Source organism: Poecile atricapillus, chromosome 6, assembly GCF_030490865.1.
Source record: "Poecile atricapillus isolate bPoeAtr1 chromosome 6, bPoeAtr1.hap1, whole genome shotgun sequence".
Taxonomy (NCBI): Eukaryota; Metazoa; Chordata; class Aves; order Passeriformes; family Paridae; genus Poecile; species Poecile atricapillus.
In genome coordinates this window covers 17,844,065-17,868,496 of record NC_081254.1, presented here as the reverse complement: position 1 = coordinate 17,868,496, position 24,432 = coordinate 17,844,065, and the positions used below count along the sequence as shown (strand labels likewise).

At 40.5% G+C, this 24,432-nt stretch overlaps 1 protein-coding gene across 5 annotated transcripts in view; it reads right to left on the bottom strand.

The window, feature by feature from the left end:
* NDST2 (N-deacetylase and N-sulfotransferase 2) overlaps positions 1-24,432 on the bottom strand; it is a 131,936-nt gene that overhangs the window by 32,771 nt on the left and 74,733 nt on the right. For 2 of the 5 annotated variants that reach the window (XM_058842071.1, XM_058842069.1), the window contains one exon: positions 18,775-18,834. The gene's annotated coding sequence lies outside the window, so the exon portion shown is untranslated. Of the gene's footprint in view, positions 1-5,587; positions 5,675-18,774; positions 18,835-19,665; positions 19,739-24,432 lie in introns of those variants that run through there. The other 3 variants (XM_058842073.1, XM_058842070.1, XM_058842074.1) reach the window with 3 other exon arrangements.

Here is a 24,432-nt window from a genome sequence, read left to right as displayed (position 1 = left end):
TAAAACCTCAGAAAAGCTCTTGTGCTCACCTGTTCTGGTGAATTTTACTTGCATTAAAATTCAGGGTCAGAATCTGCTGGGCTTGTAAAAGAAGATGTTCCCCAGCTGTGTACAGCAGCTCCCTCCTACCTGCCTTCAACTGAGATGTTCTACTCACAAGACTTCCACCCAGTGGAACATTGACAGTGTATCTCCCAGCCTTTGCAGTATATAATTATCCAAGTCTTTATTATCTTGGTGTGATTGAAATAAGTAAATCTCCTGGACTCAGAAAACAAAATATTCACATTTCTGCTGGCTTGGCTATTGCAAAACAGCTTTTAACACAATGCAAACTCCTGTAAAAAAAAAAAAAAGAAAGAGAGAGAGAGACAAAAGTGATATAAGGAAGCTGTAAAACTGGCCAGGCAAAAAGAGTAAAAACAAGCAATGGGAAGAAAAGTAAAATGAGTGGAAAAGGCATGAATTGAGGTTGTTGGAGATTACACAGGCTGGGAGAGACAATGGTTTGGAGGCCTGGTTTTTACAAGACAGGAGCAAGTCCAAAGTGCTCTTTTGCCCTCTCCAAGCCTTCACAACCATCTGTGCAATGAAAAGTCATTATTTGCTTTTTCACAAGCAGTATGATCTCAAATAGATCTCAATGGGGGTGCTGCACCCACCAAGAGCCTCTGAATGCCCTGACCAGCCTCCACCTCCTGAGCTGTGAGCTGCACCTGAGCTCAGGTCAGACCCAAGGCATGCCACAAGTATGTTCTGCCTCGCTGAGCTGACTGGTCCCTGTGCACTCACCTGGTGATGGCACTCCAGGCTGACCCTGGTACCTATCACTGCCTGCCTCTGCAGTGGTGCTGTTTGGGTGCTGTTGCTGGGGATGCTGCCTGTGCCAGCAGAGGGTGGATGGAGGTCCCTGCACGGTGGGGCAAGGCAGCTCCAGCCTCATGTGGTCCTTATGGCCTTGATGGACCCCACAGCAGCTTCACACACTGTTTCTTTCCACAGACAGAAGATGTGTAAGCGACAGGAGGACAGGGACTGCTAGAGAAACAGCGTGTTGTGCCTATTGTTAGACTTCCCTGTCTTCGTGTGGGTGGAATTATTTAATTTTCTCTCAAACCATCTGTGTTTGCAATTGCTACAAAATCGCAGGCAACACACACTTATTTCCACACTTTACACTATGTCATGCTCACTACACAAACAATTTCAACCCTGAACCTTCTGTTTCCCCTTGTTTCTAGATAAGCAACTCACAGAAACACAACTCTTCAAAAGAGATATATCTCAAATATATTAATTTTTAGATGCACTGTAATTATATGCCACTAGGTTATTTCTCTCCCTTTTTCTAGACTTAATTACTAGAGTGGGTGCTATATTCTTACATTTTTAATTTGTCAACTGTTTACAAGTAGGATTTTTTCTGCTACCAAACACTGCATCTTGAAAATATTTATTCATGCAGAATTAAGCCCAGGACCTCATTAACATCCTAATTAACAGTACCCAGGACAACTCAGGAAAAAAAGCTGCCATATTTGCAATCAAATCTACCCACCGATAAAACTGAAGTTTTGTCAGGAAAGCTCAAGAGTTTTGAGCAAAATTTTTAAAAAAATCTGTTTTGGACTGCAGCTGAAGTTAAACTGATCTGCATATTGAAAACTGCAAGGTGCCCAGTTACAGGTTTTGGAGATTAACTCTGCTGTCTTGGGGACTCTTCTCCCAAATTTACAGGTAGTAGTAAAATGACCAATGAAATTCAATCAACTACTTAAAACTGATTTTTATTATTATTATTATTATTTACATGGAAACTGTTCATGTGTTGAAGCATGAAATTTTTTTTCAATTAAGAAATTTAATATTAACTTCACTTGTAGGTTCTGATAATGAAAAAACATGCTTAACCTTTGAGTCAAGATAATAGTCTGTGCCATTTTACAAGCTTTTGTAAGTATTTACAGGATAAAACAATTATGAAACTATTTCTGTTTCACACGTAGCAGTAAGAGACAAGGACAGGTGATATCAGAAGCAGGACTTTAGAAAAAAAAAGCATTCAGAACACAGTTTATTATGAAACTTAGTCTAATGCAACACTAATGTTTTCAGGGATTTTTTGGCTTTCTTAATAAACCTTCAGTTTAGTTCAAATAAGTGAACTGAAAACAGGAAATCCCAATAATTTATTTTTTTTAAATCAGTGATTCAATTGCATTATCTCAGTTGGAACAGAAAGAAGAGAACTGCCAGAAAAGCAAAATTCTCTCCAAGTAGAAATGTGCATCTGCCTGTCTGGTGAGGTCTTCAGTAGGACAGAGAGCACATTTCTTTTGGTTTAGCCTGGTACAAGGTATTCAATTGGTAAAATGCATTGCAAAAAAGCACAGTAACTTGATGCACCACTTGTATACAACAACATAATCACTTACCAACACAGTGCTATTAATATGGTGGGTCTTATGCTTGTTTTTGTGGAAAGACTTGTTCCACAAAGAAACAGACACAAACTGGTTTAGAAACATCAAGGAGATCCATCTTGTGCCTGCCTCTGTGAGCTTTTCCATGCTGGGGGATAGCAGCCATGGCATAATCAGCACTGCAGCTGTGCGATGACAGGGGTACTGAGCACCACCAGATTTGCCCAGCATTTTCTATTTTCATTTCATGCAGGTTGATCAACACAACTTAACTTTGCCTATACAGACAGGCTAGCTGATAACACTTGCTGTAATACAGACATTAATTCTCCACAACCTAGAAACTACTTTAAGATAAAATGTGGCTGCTCTTTAACAGTATACAGAAAATAGCGAACTATGTGTAAAATTCTGCACTCAAAATGAGAACAGGAATTTATTACTTTTTATTGTATGAAGATCTAATGCAAACAAAGTGCTCAACAAAATAGTGGCAAATACACTCCTTTATCTTGCCATATGCACTATCTCACATTAAGAAACATTACCTGAACAGCAGGTGTAAGAAAGAAAGGCTACAAAAGAGAGACAATTAGTCAAGTAAACTTGGGAATGATTGCTGGAAGAAATCAGTTCGCAAGAGCAGAGAAAGGGAGGGAGGATTTGGCAGCAGAGCCTGGGAGACTGTTCCAGGAATAGGAGGCAGCATGAAACAAAATGCAAAGTGGAGAGTAGGAGGAAGAGATAAATGGAGGAGTACACAGCAAGTCAGAGGGGAGTAAGAGAAAATGACAGCTCACATTGCTTAAGGAGGCAGAAAAGTAGTGCCTAAAGACAGAATTTTCCTAAGACATTAGGTCTAGCTTGCCTACATTTAAAAAACGTAGGTTCTCTGATAACCAAAAAACCATGGTCTAAACGGCTTAACAACTCATCTTCAAAGACAAATTCCACCAGAAACAGACCAGCATGCTTACAGCTTATGTATTTAATGCTGACAGAAGGGGGCTCATACAGACTGGACCTCTGAAATTCACCATGTCACACAATATTCCAGACACACTGCAACACTATTGCATCCATATCCTGACTAAAGGCACTACTGGTTTGCTTGTGAAAATGTAACACGCTTGCTGTACTCACTGCATTCATCCCTTTCCTCTGTCCAGAGCAAAGTATTCTGGAGCAATGGAAGGCAAGAGCTACAATAAGGCAGTAAAGATGCTTCAGCTACATTCCTATACTGCTTTCTGCCCTTTCAATTGTGAACTGTGTCCCACACAGAGACAAAAGTGGTATTAGCTAGCTGATAGTTTAGATTACCTACATTAAAGAATAATGCCAAGAAACATTATAAATGCTGAAGTTTTATCATTAATGCTGAAATCCCAAGTTCAAACGTGCTAATTGATCTCACTGAAGTAATAGATACTTAATAGTTTTCAGATCACTTTACACTACATCTTGTGCAGGGATGTGATGGGAGAGAAACAACTGCATTTAGCATTCAAGTAAGTCAAACTCGACTTTGCAGCAACACTGTAACTAAATAATTTATGCTTTTCTGTAGCCTCAGATTAGATTAACACTATACTTCCGGACATGATGCTTTCCTCCTTTTCCTACTCAACAGTGCTGCAAATAAGAGAAAAAAGGCAGTCTGGATCCCAGCTCCAAAGTTCCTTGCCTTCTCCATTGCAGATAAAACACAAGAATTAAATAAATTTTAGCTAGACAGCAACTTTGAAGAGCTATGTTACTAAAAATATATAATGATAAACATATTTTAAAATTTTGGACGTTAAATTTAGAAGTTAAATACAGAAATTAATTTTAGCTCTAATGATTTGGTCTACTTAACTCTCACATAATTCATTTGGTAGCTGAAATACAAAGACTACAGTTTTTTGGAAGACATGCTGTTTTCTTATACAACAAAGAAATGAAGCCCGTAAAATTCAGTCTTCATTATGAATCTGGGTTAGTGTTTCTGCAGTAATTTGAAACGCTTTGACTTTGTCCCCACTCTCCCATGAAGTGCTAAATGACTTGCAGAATATCTGTGATTGCAAGTGTTAAAAGAAAGCACATTCAGAGGACCTGCTGACATTTTGGTACCTATAGCAAGAATCTTACCCCAGTGGTTTCATGTTTATTTTTGCCCATATTCCCCACTGCCTGCCCGTATTTTTCCAACCAATTTAGTTGACACAACCAGGCAGCATCGTGGGGCAGCTGCCTGCCACTGGATGCAACCCAGCCTCCTCTCTGCTTGCCAGGTGCTGGCTTTGCTGCCTGACCTCTCTCTCGGCTGAGAGAGGCATGGACAAGCGTGCAAATTCACCAGCATCGCCCCCACACCACCCAGGAAAGCAGACCTGAACATCAATCTCTTCCTCAGCCACACAAGGTGACAGTCTGACAAATGCATCGGCATTTCAGTCTCAGGAAAACCCAGGGATGTGGCGCTTGGGCTCAAGCCCTGGTGTTCCTGTGCTCAGTCAGACTGTCCTGGGCAGCAGTGCCACAGGGCGTGTGTAAGGGTTATCAAGTTTTCTGCTACACTCACTCAGCTCCTCCAGAGTTAAAACAAGGTGACTGTTTTCTAACTCATTTCTGAACACATAAACACTAGAGACCCCATTTTGTCCTCTCACCCAAATGCCAATTTCCCAAAGCATTCAGAGAGAAAAACTCTACAGATGAGCTATAGTTGAAGATTCTGTGTTCAGGAGACCAACATTAGAAGCTGCCAGAGCAACTTCAGTGCCCCGTTTGGTTTTCGTCTTTCTGTTCTTGCAGGGTTAGAAGAACAAAAGGACAAGCAGCATTACCACAGGAGATGAGACAGGGTGGGACATTAAAATCTTAAACATCCTCTTTGTGCATTGGTCCACAAGCAGCAGAAATGGGTTCAAAGAATCTCTGAGACAGTGAGAGTGCTTCATGTACTCTGTGGGAGGGAGCCAGACATCATCCTAAAAGCTAAGGAATTCAAGGGTAAGGCTGACTGCAGTCCTTTACTGCACTTTTACCTTGATGTGGTTACACATTTCCAGAACTCCATCCGGAAAACGGGAATCACGTTACACAAAGATGCTGAGCATCAATGCCTCTACAGCACTTTGTGAATGTATCAGAATGAATTGGTACCCTGGTCTTACCTGGGTAAAACACAAACTTCAAAACAGTGATAAGGATGGGATTTGCACCACTTGCTGCTCTACTGCAAACACTCCAGAGAACCAGATCTGAGACAGACAAAAAGTCAAAAATTCTCCATCAATTCTCAATTAGCAGAAGGATTGTAACTCAGCTTGGTTTGCTGACAACATAAACATAAAGGCTGCTCCATGGAAGGGGTGAAAATTTTCTTCCCCTCCACTGCATTTTCCAGGCTCTCATATATTTCTTTTCCTTCACTGCTGCTATTTGCATCAAAACGGGTATCAGATTCATTCAACAAGAGCCACCTTGGAGGTTAAACTACTGGCAGTGACATTTAATTTATTGAAAAGGTGGAAGACAGAGTTTATTTTAGGTCAAACTGCTTATATGAAGAATCACCTTGGACTCTGCAAATGCTAAGAATACAAATAAAGAGGAGAGATATGAGTCCTCTATTTTTATGGGAAAGTTCCACTTCCCTGCACAATGCTAAACAGTAGTCCACCAACTGATGTAACATCTGCAGGCTGAATCAATGCCATGAATGCTTCCACCTCAGAAGTAACACCTTATCTTCTAGCCCTGCTCCTTATAGAAATACTAACCAATCTATCAGTGGGAGACACTGGAGGTTTGTATTATGTGCTTTCCCACATCCCCCATCCCTTGTCCCAGGAAGATCATTTGGCTTTTACACAAATATATTCTGCATTTGAATTTTCAGTATAAAAATTATTTACTTATTCCACAATGAAGTACCCGATATAGAGTGGTCACTAAGCACCACAGAAAGGCTAAAAAGCTACAACATACTAAAGCAGAGAGATGTAAACTTCTCCATTTGTGTTTTTTCAGTTCCAAAAAGGAGGGTCTCTGCATAATCTCAGCTCATGTAAGAGGTATGAAAAATAAAGACTGTACTATGTTCATACAATATCTAACTTCACAGCCTTTTGCTTGGAAGAAGGCAGAACATTGACTGAAAGCAGCTTCTTGAATAGCAAGCTACAAAACCAAATTCCTTTGAGGAATATTTTGCATTAAAAATGGCTTTATACTTGCAGTGAAATATTCCAGCACCAGCCATATTCTAACAATATGTGCTCCCTCTCCACAAGCCCCTGGGCTGGGCTTGCTGACTTTATAGTGAGTTTGTTATTGCCCTAAGGGAGCATTAGATAATGAAGAGCTCAGTTTTCCTTTCACTTCATGCCTGGGCTCATCTGTGCGTGCAAGCAGGCTTAGTCTGCAGACCTTCCTTCCTTACATCTTCCTCCTCCTACTTTCCAGCAACCCAACATTTTTTACAAATGAACACTATCAATTGTCTCTTTTGAAACAAGGTTATTGAAACCATCACCTTCTTTAGCATGTTGCAGAGAATAAGACAAAGTTCCCAGCCTTCAAACACAACTGAATGCCTTTACTGCACCAGGTGACTCCCTCACAAAGCATCAGAAAACCGGTGCCCCACAGAGTAATAACTACTCTAATACATGCTCCTGTCCAGCTCTGCTCTACAACTGGCACTTCACCCTGCTGGAAGAAAAATTCAGCAAGGTCCAGGTGTGTGAAAGCAGGTACAACAACAGGGACATGTCTATATATACCCAAGTGGTAACACCAAAACAGAGGCCTTGCAAAGAGCTTAACTGTGCCTAGAGGCAAACAGCTGCTGCATTCCCCAAACACCTCTGACACACTGCAGCATTTTACTGTGTCTAACATGGTTCTTCCACAGTGAAGGACAGCAGCAGGGTTAACAACTTTCTGTTATACTTCATCTAAGGTGAACAGTTAACACAGCATTCCAAAGGGTTTAGAAAAGTAGAGAATGTTTATATTGAAAGATCATTTGTATTTTTTAGTAATTTCCTTCAAATCATCAAAGCTGAAAAGCCACATGGGAGGCTGTCTGACGAATCTGGCAGTGAAGTAAGAGCCAAGATTTTTGGAGTTAGCAGCAAGCCAACATCCAACAGGGTTCTTTGGCTCTCTTTTGGTTAAGCACACCTATCAAAATATACCTTTTATTTATATCTTTGGGATTCTTGAATTGGATGGCTTATAGGAAGGCCAAATCCTAAAACTACACTGAAAAAATTCACTGCAATTTTAGCTAACCTGAAATACATGACATCATTTAAACAGAGACCATCACCCTTCCTCATCCTTTATGAGCTGAATTTGGGGAATGAAGGGGAAGAGCAGAGAAGGTAACTGAAAACTGTGTCATCTCTTCCATATAGCCACATTTCAGAGGGCAGATTTTAGATAGCAAGAGCTACATCTACACCGCTGCTTACAATGCAGGCTAACCACCTAGCTTATATTCATTACTTTAAGATGTAAAAATCAGAGACCATTAAGAAAACAGGCCTTGTGAAAAGTCTCAAGTCTATGCTCCAGGCCATGCTCTTGCTTTCTATATCTGCAGTGTCTGGCCAAATTTCAGAAGCATCTGTACTATTGACATGAACGTGACTGGTTAATAAAAGAATACTTTCAAAGACCCAAATTCTGTTTAATGTGCCTTGACCAGAAGAATGACAGCTACATGTCAGCTCAAGGATCAAGAAGTTTTTAATGATGAGAAAAATCCTCAATGTTCCAAGTGAATCTTTTTTCCCAAGAAACAAAAAAAAACAGAAATCAAATACACTATTAACCAAAGGATCATCATTTACTAGTCTGTGGTGAAAGAAAAAAGACTATCTATAAAAATTTCCATTTCTAAGCTTTCATCTTGCTAAATATTAACTAAGCAGAACTAGCTTTGCTCTTGAGATGCAAACAAGAATTCAGATTGCTGTGTGACAAAACACTAGCAATTGCGGTTTAGTCCTCAGGAAACATATAAGGTATGAACTGATTTTTAAAATGTTCTCTGTCATGGCTCTGATTTTTACAGTGATTTCATCAATTACCAGTATTGCTGATATCTCTCCATCTACCAGTCTGGTACCAAAGACAAAGTGACAATGAAGGTTCAAGGGGGTGTCTATTTATAGTGCATCAAGAGCAGCAGCCTAGGCAAAGGCATGCACAGCTACAAGCACCTTCCCTGTGCTACTCAAGCGCATTAATGAGCCAGCAGTTCATCACAGGCCAGATTTCATCCTCCTCCAGCACATTTCAGAATCTGAATTTAACCCAGCAGAAAGGTTAGATTTCTGGAGGGAAATGGAGAGCAGGGGGAGGAAGAGGAGAAGGAACTAACAAAGAGCTTAATGAGCAAGGAACTATAGCAGGCATATCAGTATGAGATACAAGCCCTGCCAACTCCACTTAGTGCACTGCCTAATACAGTCACTGAATAGCAGCTCCTCCATCCTCCTCTCAAAGCATTGTCCTTGCAGATAATGACTGGTTAACAAGCAGTCAAACAGCAAGGCATGAAAGAAAACAGTGTTTTCTTGTAACAATCTAGGTAGCACTTAGACAAGGAATAGAGAAGATAGGCACAAAGATTCAAATTCCTACCTTTAAAAGTGAAATCCTTACATGTGGTTACTTTATCCAAAGGGGTCAGACAGTCAGCAACCCAAGGAAAGACATGGAGCCAAATGGAAAGTAAGAAAGCCTGAGAGCTGGTCTTCACAAAAATCATACAATGAGCTGGCCTTTCTGGAGAAGGGCAGCTGGGCTGCACAGTTGGTAAATGGATAAACCATTAGTAGCAGTGGCTGCCTTCCCTTTACTCAGTGTTGCCAAAATCTCTCACATAATTTTGTGAACCTAAGGATGCTGCAATTTTAAGCACAGGCAAATGGAAAAATGTAAATAAATTTATGCTATTAAAAAGAGCACATTAGTGCTGAGTATAAGCACCATTAAAGACTAGCTGCTATACCATACTGCAGCTACAGGTAGGTGGTGGGCAAAGCACAGTCCCACATAAACAGTCCAAAAGCACAGCTCCCTTCCCCCCAGAAACTATCTTGCCTTGCAGCTCCTCTCTGAAAAGCTTCCATGTCACTCCCTGAAATCTCAGGAACAAGGAGAGGAAGGTAAGGATGACGGTGTGCAAAGGAAGGCATGGTCCAGTGCTCATCTTATCATGGCACACGGCAGATTCAAGGTGCTCCGTCAGGGTGGGAATGGCTCCATTCCTTCCTCCTCTTACACACTGTGCATCTAATCACGCTAGGGCGTTGAACTCCATTTGCACGGCAGACAATGGGATCTGGCAGCAGTTCAAAGGCATTTATAGCGAAGTGACTGAACAAGCTCACTGCTGGCGCAGGCAGGCGAGGATGCAGAGCGCCCCACTTTCCTCCCTTTCACTACTCAGGCTGCAAAGGCAGGTGCTGCACCATGGGCAGCCAGTCCTCCTTTTGTTGCAGTGGCATGAGGATCAAGAAGGAAACAGAAAAGGTACCACCACCAAGAACAGCAGCACCTAAACCCACATCAGTAAGGTAGAGGGAGGTGGGGAGTGAGTGGGGGAAGAGGAGGGAGGGTGAGACAGAAAAGAGAGGCTGGCAGACAGAGGGAGAGCAAGCAGGCAGGCAAAGGGGAAGAGCAAAAAAAGGGAGCCCAGAGACAGCAGTGCCTGGCACCCTGACAGCCTGCTGCCAGAGTTCATCTTCTGAAGCTGTCACAGGTTTATGGATGCCTCTAGACTGACAAGCTGACAAGATGAGGAAAACTACACTCAGAAAAATATATTCAGCAGCAGTAAATTGCTTCTCTTGCCCTAATGTGGTTTGCAGCTTCACTCAGGGAACTGATCTCATTTGGGGCGGTGCAGGGAGCAAATCAACTATGTATATTCAGACGCTATTATTGGAATCTGGAGACAGGGATAAATCTGCAGAGGGACAAAGAAAAATCACCTTCTTGTGCACCACTAATAAAAAATTAACATGTTAAAAGAACAAATACATAAATCTCAGATTATGCTGTGCCCCTACGTTAGCATTTTTGGTAGCAGTGGCTGGGAGGTGGCGCAGGAGCTAAACTCCTGAAAACCTGGCACAAGAGCAGCTCTCTACTTCAAAACCTAACAGTAAATGGTGTCATAGAGAGCAGAGACAGGCAGGAAAGGAGGCACTTCTGACCACAGCAGCATACTCTGCTCTTCAAAGATGCAACACCCCAGGTATGCTCAAAATTACATCCTTTCCCAGTCAGGGTTTGGGAGTAGAGAGTTTTCAGACAGGATGACACACTAGCACACATCTCTAGAGGAATTCTTTTAACAGGAGCTGACAGTGCACAGCAAACACTTCTGCAGTAAGACAGGGAGAGCTTAATGCAATGGAATGTTACAGGGTATTAGGGAGCACTCTGGAAAAGGCCTGAATCTCACTGATGCATCAGATGCCATCTCTGTTATAAAGTGAAAAAAGCACCTCTTTAAAATTTTATCCTGTCTGTAACATACTAAACACTAAAATCAAAAACAAGGGTCAAGTAAGAGGCTCTTGGGTTTACCTACTATGATATAACCTGCTTTTGTAGAATGTCCAGCTTTAAGGTCAGCCTCAAAGAAATTTCTGACTGTCTCATTGCTTTGACAGGACAGAAAAAAAAAATCCCGGGAAGCTAAGGTAGAAAATGTTTTAAAATGTTTATTAAGAGTAAATTACTTTCTTTTCCAATTAACAATAAAACTCATTCTGAATAGGCACATGATTTTGTATTCTTTCTGTCTTATAATGGTACAATGACTTGCTCATTGTTTTTTAATCCTAGAAGATACATTACAAAAAAAAGCACAAATTCTTCATTCATTTATTTAATATGAAAACTGAAAAAAGCACTGAAGTCTTTCAGAAAGAAAAGCACATAGACACAAAGATATTTATTGCTAAGTGGCAAATAAAAGATGAGGTGCTGAGGGATAAGGATTACACACATAAAACTAGAGCTGCTGTCCTAATCAATCAATGAAAGTTAAATGGAAGTTGAGCACCTTTGAAAAATATTGTTTCCACATCTAAGAGAGGAGACATTTCTCTATTTTGTCTCATTAAAAAAAGACAACTTCTCACATAGATGTCATGCTACAATGCAGCACTGCAAATCTGCAAGCCTCTTTGTGAACTGCAGATGGCTGATGCTGACAAAAAAAAAAATCATAGAATCATAACCTAAAACCATTAAATTTTTTAGCTTCCAACTCCCGCCTAAGCCAGTAAACAAACCCTTTCCATTCAAGCTACAGTATACAAACAGCAGATGTTGGAAATCTCTTGATACTCCACTAATCAGAAAGATGACAGAAGATTCTGACTCCACACAACAAAGAACCAATTTTTAGAATAGCCAAGATTTTCATGACAGGCTTCCACCATACACTTAATACATCTTTCTTCACTCTCCAGTGTTTTACAGAGATTCAGGCTTACTGGACACTTGCTGGTAATCTTTTTATTTAGAAAATATTAGAAAGAAGAATTACTGCTGCTCCATATATAGGAAGACAATTAACTTTGCTCAGTGCCTAAAGTCACAACTTCAGTATTTCTCTCAAAGGCTAGATTTCCTCTTCTTCATCCTCTTTAACCAAACCTCCTGCCCTTTCTCATGCCCTGCCAACTCCCACAACTATTCCACTGTGTCCCCAGATCAATGGCAAGTAGGGGAATAATTGAGCCCAACTGATGTTAAGCACCATTTAGGGGCAAGTGAACTATGTCCTCATGCTAGCAGGTAATTATGGTGAGATTTCAGTCGTATTTTTTTAAACACTTCGGTCCTAATTACCCTGCCATAACACAGTAACGTGGCTCTGCAGAGTGTCAGTTTGTGGTGATTGTTTCCAAAGAGCCCTGGAAATAAATGGGGAAAAGATGGATATTGCTTCCCGTTAAAAAACCATCTCTACTGTTGCTCAATTTGAGGACAGTCTCCCCTTCCCAAACAGCTTCCCAGTCATTGGGATAACCCCATAGGTCTTTCAATAACATGCCCTGTGCTGGCTGTGATATACAACCAGGTCTTTCTGACACTCCTGCATGGTCTTCATATTCTCTACTCAATTTTAATCACATAGTGACAGCAGAGGCACAACTGCAGAATTAAACAGTACCAGAGCAGAGGGTCTCCACCAGAATCAGCAGACCATTGCTGAGGGGTCCAAGAAAAGGTTACAAGGAAAACCAAGCCAATCCTCAGAAGTTTTAGTTCACTGTAAAGTTGTCAATGTCTTTATTAGGTAATTTTTTTTAGCTCTGTGAATAAAACAGATTTAAAAAGTAATTCTTCTGAGGGCAATGCCCAGAAAAATGAAAACAAACTCTAAACATCTAGTCAAGATTCAGATAAAAGTCTCTCTTCTGTCACTGGCTGAAATTGTGCCTGCTGCAGTATTTCTGGACCAGCCAGTATCTTTCCTCTACTTCTAATACCAATAATCTGGAAAATTTATATAAAAATCAGAACCAACAACTGACAGAAAGAAAGGTGTCCTTTAGAGTCCCTACACCTTAAGAAAGAATCATGGTTTTTACAAAAACATTAACAGTGTTTGCAGTATTTCCTCCTCAGCAGGGTTATACTGTGCAATGGCATAATTTCTAAGATGTTCATAAAACTTAAACCTCTTGCTGTGTTTTGTAGCAATAGCTTAAAAGAGTAAGTGATACCAAGGTCAATATGTTTCAACTAAGGGGCCTTAGTTTGTAAATAACCCAACACTGAAACATTAAATATAAAAAATAGCAAAATCTGACTGTCAACAAATCTGCTAACAGACATACTGAAATGCTAACTTCATAAAGCAAGACACTTGATAATCCTTGCTGATGACTCTCATTTATTGAGCTATACTACAATGTTAACTTGAATTTTCATGAAGACTTTAAACAGCTGGACAAAACACATTTTTCATGCCTTGCCATGCACAAAGGTTATGTTTTTCTGTTACATGTTTTTCAAAATACCTCAGGCTTATGATGCTTTTTACACTGATTACACTTGAAAAACAGTCAAGGCCTAAATGGTTCTGGCTACAAAGACACAGGAAGACATGTGCTACAGTTTATAATGTAGCCAGTCCCATAAATCCTGAAATTCTCACTGAAGCCAGCGAAGACCAAACATATTTGTACATAAATTTCCCTGAAAAAATACCAGCAAAGATAGATTACTAATGAGGTACTTAAATATTGCACTTACTAGCTGAAAAAAAATTTATTTCTTTGGAGTTCCTCCATCCTTCCTCACTCAAATATTGACACAATATATATTACCTTAGCTCTTTGAAAAAAGATACTTGGGCACAAGTCAGATTTTCTAGGGATCACCAAGGGAGAAGGTAAAACTTCTCATGCACTTCAGCAGCTGTGGAAGGGACAGAAGATTTAAGGATGCATTTAACCCAGCCAATATGCGCTTGCTAACAGAAAAACAGTTTCATCTCCTGAATTTCCTCTATAACTAAGGATAACAGAGATCCACCCCAAAGCACAAGGAAGACTACAGTTAAACCCAACAAGAGCTTATTGTCTTAACAAGCTATGTGAACACTGCCATAATGGAGGCTGGGGTTGTGCTGAGAAAGGAGATCAGCTGTGGAGTCTTGGGTAAGTAGAATCTTCTCAGCTTCAATAAACTCATTTTATTTGCACATATTTTGGTAAATTTCTAGCTGGTTTAAATGTTCATGTAATCACTGGTGAAATCTACCCTACCTGAAATTCAATCAAAGACAGCTATGTCATATTATTCTTTTTTTTTTGTCTCCTGGCACTGAAAGAGAAAACAAGAGTGGTTCTTGAAAAGGTCCCTCTTGCCACTCTGGTTGTAGTTGATGTTGCAATTAAGAGGGGAAACAAAACAAGGCAAAACAAACAAACAAAGAGTAAAAGTTTTGTATCCTAAAAACACCTCTGTCTCTAGGAGCAGGAGACAAGTGAACCACTATCCATCCCATATCCACCCCATTTGGAATGAAGGGCATATCCAGGGAGACAACAATTTCTTAAGTCAGAATAAACACGTGAGTGAAAACACTTTCCTTTCTCTTCAGTGAAACAAAGAGGCTTTTTTATTGGTACCTGTTATATCATCTGTTAAAATCAGTGTGAGATGGCAGTAGAGGGAGCAAGCAGCCCTTCATCCCATGGAGGAACTAAAAGTACCTGAGGGCATCGCCAGCCTTTGATGACATGGACTACTCTCTAGTGGACCTCCATGCACTTCCTCTGCACCCTGGTTTAAGGCTGGGCCTGACCCCCTGCTTTCTGCCTGAACTCTGCTGCAGGTATACCTGTCTGCAGCCCTGTTTCTGGCTTCATCTCCTGAACTGACTCATACTGTAGGAAGTTTTTCTTCTGGAAAGAGCCCTCATATTTGGTGTAGTTTGTACCCAGTTCTGTCTTTGGCTCCATCTCCTGGGTGGCCTTCAGACCCAAAGCTGCTGCTTTGTCCCCAGCCCTGTCTTAAGCTCCTGGATGGAACCTCGCTGCTCCATCTTGCCTGGGAGTGTCAACAAACCCTGTCATCACCAGGACCCAGCTCTGCCTGCCATGCTCAGACCCTGTGGAACCATCAGTGGTGGCACTGCTGCACTGGGGTCATCCTTGCCTTCTGATTTGCCTCAGCTCCCAGCTCTTGCTCTACCCTCACAAGAGGCTGGTGCATAGCGGTTGCAGGAACAAATTTAAAAATCAATGGAAACAATATTCATCTCTTGTAACTGTCAACTGTACAGGCCTTTTCTGGGAAGCCCTCCAAGTTGTCCATAATCAAACCCTAAGTTGATTTCTGAAGCCTTTAAGCATGGCCTTCAGACAGACCTTGGCAATTTGGTGTGGGCCTTGTATCAACAACTTTAATACCAGATACAGTAAATATAATCTGAGAGACTAACAGGGTTTTGTAATATATTAAGCACATGAATCATTTTGTCAAAGAAGGTGAAAGAAGGGAAGACTATGTGTCTGCATTTATAGAAGAAAACCTAACAATAATGTGTTTTCCTCTTCCATGTTAATGGAGGGGGGGAAGCTCTTTATGTATTGAACGCAGCATTCCCCAACCATGATATTCATTTAAAATGCATGATGAATAGGGTGAAAAGGGTCAGAGTTAAGCCACTCAATTGACAAACAGATGATACACCCAGAAGGGAGGAAAGTGCCCCTAAGTCATGCCCTTCTGCTTTGTAATTAATTTTTGTCTCTGTTCAGCTGTGCTCACATTTCCTATTTCACAGATCTCCAAAGCCCACTTGGGGACAAAGTGTGCTTATGTGGAGGAAAGGATAATGAGGTTAGTAGGTGTTGCTAGTCTTACATGGTCTTTACACTTCATAGTGTCTACAATTTCAGATAGCTAATTCATTTTTGTATTCATCTTTAATACTCAACAGGCTCATCTTCAGCAACAGCCAATCCTTTAAAATGATGTAAACCGTAACTGGCAAAAATCCACCAAGAATGTGCCAGTTCTCAAACTTCAGACCAATAAGCTAATTAAAATGTTTAAAACCAAATCCCGTCCAAGCACTAGAATTCATCCCTATTGCATAAATGTGGCATGATGCCATAAAGACAAACCATTTAAACAAATTAGCACACCTCTGGAGATGCTTCAATGACAGGACCTCAATGAAAATATTAGGTAAATTCTACAAGTTTCAGAGTAACTGGTTTACTGTAACCTTCTCCAGACATGGTGACTGCAAAGGAATACCTGGCAGACAAATACCTATTAGAACTCACTAACAAAACAGACACAGTAAAGAACCAGAAAAAGTTAAAATATAATAGAAGAGAAAAGAAGTTATTTCCCCTCCATTTCTGCTATAACTGAACAGAGTTGAGATATCTCACAGGAAAATAGAGACTTTTGGGAAAATAAACGTTTTTTGAAAAGTAAGCTACAGGCATTTTGGGACTCACTTTCTGTAATTTAACTGTGGGATATTGAAGGCATAGGCAGGAAACATTAAGACATTAGTCTTAAGATTAGCACAAGGAAAGCCTAAATTCCACTTTTAAATTAATAATAATAACTTAAATTTTCCAATAACTCTGCCCTCATATAGAGTGAAATGGATTCTGCATGGACTACCTGGCTGTATATTCTAATTGCATGATCCCCTTTTCATCTCCTATAATTTCTACATTTTTGCTGTCTTTCCCAATTTTCTACCCTTTGTGTCAATGAAATCAGTGTGGTGCAGTAGCAATTTACTGTGGCTGTAGCTGAAGTCAAACATAGCTCTCCCTTTGCTCTTCTAGCTATGATGCCACATATACATTGACACTAGTAGAATGCATGAAGTATTCCATTAATATTTTGACTATTTCACTTATTATAAATATTTATCAATTTCACACATGAAAATTACACCATGTCTCTGGAAGTACACCACTACTCAAGCTGAATAGAATGCTAATGTAGTCACTACACTCATCCTACTGCATCTCAAATTTTTGTGTAATTTACTCTTTTTAAAATCTTGAGTTTGCAAAATTAGCTGCAGCTTCTTCTACCACTTTACTCTTCACAAGAATGTACTGCAAGTATAAAAACATGTATCACACATTTTGAGTTATTTTTGTTTCTTTACTAGTCTCTCTGCAAATGTTACCTGCAACACCTATAAAAAGTTCATAGGAGACAAGATTCAGTATTTGAATCACACTGGAATCAGCTATGATAACAGGGCCACACCAATGACATAGGTCATACCTCTCTTCCAAAACCCTTTTATCTAACCAAGGCCCAAGGACTCTTGTCTCTAGAAAACTCGGGGTTAGGGTTGGGTTGTGAAAAAGCATAAAGCTGCAGCATGAGTGGCTGCCAAAAGAAAGTGGGAGCTGTGTGGAAATCAGCCCTGGAAAAAAATCTTTCATTTGGGCAACATAATCAGAGCCATTGCAGAAAAGCTAGGGTAAAGTTCAGCTTCTGGTTGACATACAAAGGAATTTAGAATTGTAGCATGTATAGGGTTCAAAGAGCCCAAAGTCCTTGTTTCAGCATATCCACCTTTCCTCACCACCTCAGCTACTGTACACTGGAATGCAGCACTAAGCACCAGCTCCTGCAATCTCCTTTCTATAAACCCAGGCTACCTGCCTAAGTCATGAGCTGTTCCATCCTCCCTTCCCTGCCCCCAGATTTTCTGCACACTTGAAGCTGTAGTGGTCTACTCATCTAAAGCAATCTGAGAAATCCATACAGCACCCTTTAAGGCATGAAAAAGTATTTCAACCAGATTTGTTCAGCACACATACAGAACTACATCATCTCTGTTCTTTCAAAGAAAAAAAAATCTAAGAACCTTTCACTGGACCACAGCATTCCTCTTTCTACTGCACTGATTGTAGGAACTTCCAATCCTAAAACAGGATTAACACTTTTGTAAGTATATTAGCACCTGAAAATTATAAATATCACAGGAGTCTAGATTTCTGTAAGTTTTCTGTCAGACATCTCGTCAGAACAGTGCTTTTTTTTTGCTACATTAGAGTGCAGTATTCGAACATATATACTAAATAAACTCCACAAGAATAACCTTCTCTCTCTGCTCATCCAGACAGAAACAAGGCAGGGGAGGGGAGGGCAAGTAGGACTCCTTTCCTTCAGCACAGAATTTTGACCAATCCAGTATTTCTATTTTTAATTTTTTAATTACATTTATGCTATTTCCTGTGGGTATAAGTCATGAATGCAGTTCCAGTATGCTGGGAGCAACATAAATAGTTATTCCCAAAGGGATCTTACAGATGTTATGCATGGGTCAGAGATTCTGTGAAACTCAAAATCTGAAACTTTAAAAGCTTTTTAGCCCACATCTTTCCTATTTCTTTTCAAAGGCAGAGTTAATGGATAATGAACAACATTGCCCCAAATTTTGCCCAGAAGGTATGGAAGTAGTAACTCCATCTACATAAAGTAATATTTAGCAGTAAGCAACCACCCAGTCCGATCACATCCCAAAACTATATCAGAAATTCCTTCTTGATCTAAATTAACTCATCTGCCACTTTATGCTGACAACTGTACAACTGAAGAACAGACATGAAATTCTTTGCTCTGCAACTCTTTATAGTGGGATGATGGAGGAGTGCAACTTCACACTGCAACAAAAAAGTCTAGCCTTATCCTCCATCTAATACCATGCCTCTTTTCTGACATGACACTGCTCAGGACTTGAGGTCTTCCCCTCACCAAATCTGGATATATCAGTCCATAAAAATGCAAAAGATTGTGCACCTACCTTTGATCACAGTCTGGTGAAGGAAAATACTCATCAGTTGCTTCACTCAGGAACAAGGTTCTGTTTTAAAATAAATAAAAAAGAGATAAAACAAGACTTAAAACAATCTTTCCCTCCCTCTCTCTTCCCCAGCGTTAGCCGTCAGCAGTGTTGGTAAACATTTACTTAGCAGGCGCACCTTGGCTCTCCACAGCCAAGGTAATGATTACATTACACTAAACAGGGCATGAGGACACACTGAGGCCATGACAACAGCCGTGTTGGCAATGACTAGACAACGACACAGGGCTGCACTGCAGCAAACTCAACTGTGCAAGAATCAGAAAGAGTGGGGCAAGATGAGCAATGACAAATGCACTGGGGGAAGGTCCCCCCAGTCAACAAAGCAGGAGCCTGGATTTAGAACCACAAAGGAAAAAGAAAGTTCACAGAACAAGCAAATTCATTATGAGCTGAGAGAACTGGAAATGCCAGCACAATCCAAATGGGATTTCTCACACCTGCCTATTAATACTGTTGTCTTTGAAACAACCAACAAAGTAAACTATAAGATATTACCTTCTTTTGTCTTGGCCACAGCTAAATCAGTTCAGTAAAACTTTAATGGTGTGACAAAGTCTATGTAGTCTATTCCCCAAAGCCTTTACAATTAGGTATACTGTGAAACAAAAACAAACCTCCCCCAAGGAGGGAGTCACACCCTTCTCCACGCCTCTGCCTGGCTGGCGATCACAGGGATGGAAGTACTTTATGAAGCCAACTGGGGCTCAGGGAACGTGTGTACACACACACGGAGACAGGCACACCGAGCCGCTCGCCAGGGAGGGCGTCTCAAGAGTCACCATCACCCCAAGGGATGGCACAGACTAGACTGCTGTAATTTCACTATACCTGTTGGACAGCCTCTGAAGCCAGCTCTTTCCCATCAGTTGTGCCACAGATACACAGGCAGCTCTGTAGCCTTCCCGTTCACACAGACCCTGATTCAGCAAAAATTCTGACCTTTGAGTTTCCAATAATCTTTAGTACCTCCACAGCCAATTACTAAACAAGAACCACACTTGCTCTGCCTGTAAATATAGTAAAGCACACCCAGCTCTCTGCCTTCCTCACATAATTACAAGAGCAAAAGTTTATACTTTTTCCTGGTTAGATAAAGATTAATTTAGTAAAAAAAAAACCTATCCTTCTGCAGGACACATTTTTTCTCTTCTCTTTTGATTCATAATTCTTATCTTCCTTCACTAAATAGTTTGAGAAGGCAGAATAAGAAGCCCAGCATGCCTGGCCTCCACAGATCCCAAAACACCAGGTAAACATCAGAACAGCCAGATGCAACCACGAAACAACTGAACTACAGAAGATGTGAATGTTTGATTTCACTGTAAAAAGAACAGACAACTAAAGAAATGTTTTTTTTTTCACAGAACAATCCAGTGAGAGTCATTGAGAAAAACAGTCAAATTAGGAAGTTAATTATTATCAGAATTTATAAAATTCTACACTCACGGTAGTCAGTAAGACCCACACTAGCAGATACACCAACTACTAGTGTTTAATACAAGTTTCCCATAGGGGCTGGCTCTTGCACTCTCTGATGTAAACTATTACCAAAGTGCTGATTTGGGACAAGATAGAGTATCACCCTGATCTAGTTGGTTTTACTTTCCAGAATACAGAAAACTTGAAAAAACCCAAAAGGACTAGCAGATAGCAAATGAAGGGGAGACACTCAGAGAGGAATGCAAGCTTCAAATAATTTTGTCTTCAGCTTTTAAAAATGCAACTTACTCCTACTTACAGAAACTCAGAAAACTGTTATAGCAGTGAGGTGAAGAAACTGCTCTTTATGCCACAGTTTTCCATTAAGGCATGTCAAAACAGATACAAGTAGAAATGCAACAGAGCCTGATAAGAAGGGGACAGAATTTAATGCCAGCTGAATGGGGTAACAGGGAATTTAAACTGAATGCAATAATTACTAAGCTGCCAGTGATTAAGCACAAAGAACAGAGCAATACCATCAATCAGACAGAAAAATCTATCAGTAGAATGAGGCTGGAATTGGCCAAATCTGATTTCACTACAGGATTTTATTTTACAGAACCTCAAATTAAAGGAGCGGTTTAAAGCAACACAAAAGGGATGACGCTGTTGTCATTTCCACAGAAAGCCAACTGAGGTGGCAAACGATTTCCCATTTCCCTCCTCCATACCTACTGTTGTGCCTATGTTATCCCTGAGAAGCAAACAGATTTGAATGTTTGCAAAGCCCTCAGCACAAAGTGTACATTACCACCATTATCAACAGCTGCTTAATACCAGCTCCCAAATGCTTAACAGAAGAGGCAACCCCACATTTCATCTCTAGGCATCAAAGCATTCACTAATGGAAACGAAACTCTGCCTAGAACACACTTAAGTGATTTTGGAAGGATGCCATTAACTCTAGAAGCATCGTATCTTTTCCCATGTTTTTATTTACTTGCAAATTTACCAGCCATAACAGTGGAGTGGGAAAGCTCAGGAGCTTGTGTGCCAGCCAGGCAGGCTCCTGCAGGAGCTCCTGTTAGTCAGGGTGTGCACTGTACAGAGACTCAATAAGCAGTGACATTTGTATTCCTGACAGTTTTATTTCTTCAAACACCAGTCACACTGGAAGTTTCACTTTACTTTTCACTCCAGAATAAAGGCCAAATCTCAGTATAACAAATGCTGTCTGGAAATCCCAGGACACATATGAGAGCACGTGTGTGGTCCCCTTCACCATTATGAGATAAAACAGCTTTCAGGAAAATGAGAAGGATGCTTGAGTTTTTTAAGCATAAAAACCTTAATATTTACACTAATCAAATACAACAGGGCCCTCTTAGTCAGAAGAATAGTATTCACACGGGAGCCCAACCAGGCAGAACTATTTTCCCATGAAGATCTTATCCTCAGTCTGGGCAAACAATCCAAGTCACACTAGACATACAACAGTTCTACCCTGCCTATCTCTGTAGTAATTACACCAAAGAAACATGACTGTCCTTACTTTAAAAATATTAATCATTTTAAAAGCCCAAATTAGAAGCACAGTGAAAATATATAATGATAAAGCATACATGGGGAAAAGAGAATGTAGCTTGATATAGTCAAAATATCCAAGCATTTTCAGAAATATGACAATAGAAAGAAATACAGAAATAGAGAGTAGGAAACAGAATCTAAAGCCCTGCTTACCAAATGGTGGAAATTTTAGTTAATTTTTGCAAAAAATATAATACAGAATAAAAACCACAGCCACCTGAGGTCTGTATTTCTTCAACAGATACTTTATATAGAATTGTGCAGTTTCACAGTTCAAAGCTGCACAAAGATAAGCAAAGACAGAGTTGGCTTTCTAGTGGATATAGGCAGTATGAAGGGATTGCAGCAATCAAACTGGAAAAAAGGAAAATATACATAGAGAAAAGGAAAGACAAAGCTATCTGGGAATGAGTGAAACCCAGGAACAATTATCAGAAAATGCTACTGTCAGAAACTGCAAATACTCAAGAAAAGGAACACAGAAAACTGCATTCACTGCCAGAATCTCCAAACAAGTGAAAGAAATGGAAACTAGGCAGCAAGGATATACTTGAAGTGGTTAATTAAGGACATTGGACATCAAAACACATGAATACATTTACCTTAACATATTTATTTGAGACTACACCTGAAATACTGCATCCAGCTCTGGAATACTCAGCACAGGAAGGACATCAACCTGTGGGAGCAAGTCCAAAAGGTGGGAGACCACCAAGGTGATTATAAGGATGGATCACTTTGCTGCGAGGAAAAACTAAAAGAATTGGGATTGTTCAGCCTGGAACAATCTCTTTCTGGAAAAGAGAAGACTTTGGGATGACCTGATTGTGGCCTTCCAGTGCCTGAAGGAAGTCTGTAAGAAACACAGAGACTACTTACAAGGGCATGTAATGACAAGACAAGGGAGAATAGCTTCAAACTGAGAGCAGGTTTAGATTAGATAGTATAAAGAAATTCTTTACTGTGAGAGTGGTGAGGCACTGGAACAGGTTGCTCAGAGAAGTTGGGGATGTCCCATCCTTGGAAGTGTTCAAGGCCAGGTTGGACGAGGCCCTGAGCAACCTGGTCTAGGTGGAAGGGGTCCCTGTCCATGGCAGAGGGGTTGGAATGAGATGATCTTTGAGGTCCTTCCCATTCTGTGATTCGATGACAGTTCCTTTATTACCCATTCATCAGAATTTTATTACCATCCAGCAGAATTGGTTTACAAAGGGAAATGTTTTCTGAGACACACTGAAGCTCTCAAGTGAGCTTGTATTTTTCGTAAGAGAAAGCGGTTTAATTTTCAAAGTTCTAGAACTGATCTCTTAAATTCCTCCTCTCCCTCTTGTATGAGGGGTTGTCTTCCATGTAATTCACCAGCAAATTTTTCACAACAGAAACAGCAGACTCATCTGATAAAGGAGAAGCATCAAAGTCAAAGCACCCAGCCTTCCAGAGTTCAAGAAGTGTCTGGCTAACATTCTCAGGCCCCATGATGTGATTCTTGGGGCTCTCCTGTGCAGAGTCAGAGTTTGACTATACTTGTGGGTCCCCTCCAACTCAGAATATTCTAAGGTTTTATGATCACTTTGATAATGTAAAGCAAAGGGCTTAGTACAGTTCATCATTCACCCAATACCCAACTTCAGATCTTGCAAGTCCTTATGGAGCATTGCCTGGCCTGTACAAAAGAAAGGATTCCTCCCAATAAGCCTATTCAGGGCATGAAGGGCAGGTGGCCCAGGCCCTGTCTGCCATCAGCATGACTGTGCTTGCTTGCAAACTTGCTGCTCTGAAATGCCCACGACCCTGACTTCTTCAGCTGTCTGATTTTCAGAAAGGCCAATGCAAGCAGTGAAGTGTTAAAAGAGTAATGCTGTCTTTGCCTCTGCCCTTTTCTCTCCTGCTATCAGCTTAGCTGTATGTCACAGGACAAACAAAAAAAGCAAACCAACTGCAATCAAGGTCAATGGGGAAAAAGCTATCAGTAACCTTCTTCCCAGTGCTCCAACCTAGCAGCTAAAGTCATGTTACCTTTGTGAGAAGAAATTTGTAAAGAAAGGGGGAATGACTACAATATTACGAAAAGATCTCTCCTAGTTCTCGTTTGTTTTTGCTTTCCTTAGGTTGTAGGAATGAAGCAGCCTTCTCAGCTGATTAAGTTCCATTGCTACTATTCTCTCTTCCTCTCCACTCCCACCCTTTGTGACTGTTCCTTAATGAGCAAAAAAGAGTCTTGAAGAAGGAACAACTATTATTTATGTATTAGATAGATAAATCTTGAATGACTGTCAGTTTCCATCCTGCCACAGAGCCACTGCCTCCTGGCAGCAATGCTGTAATTAAGTTGATAGCATTGAGTATTCTCTGAATTACTGGGTTAAAGTAGTAGAGCACTGTATTTAAACCTTTCACCCCATTCAGATAATTTAAACAATTCTGCTAATGGCTTGTTTAGGCTAATCCTCCTCAAAGCATACCAAATTAAGAGTACCCAAAAGAACTAAAGACACCTAGTCTGGTACTAGTCTTTCCCTGGTCCTAGTAAACCATGGCTTACATGGTCAAAGCAATACCTTGTCCCTCTGCATCTGTCACAAAGTC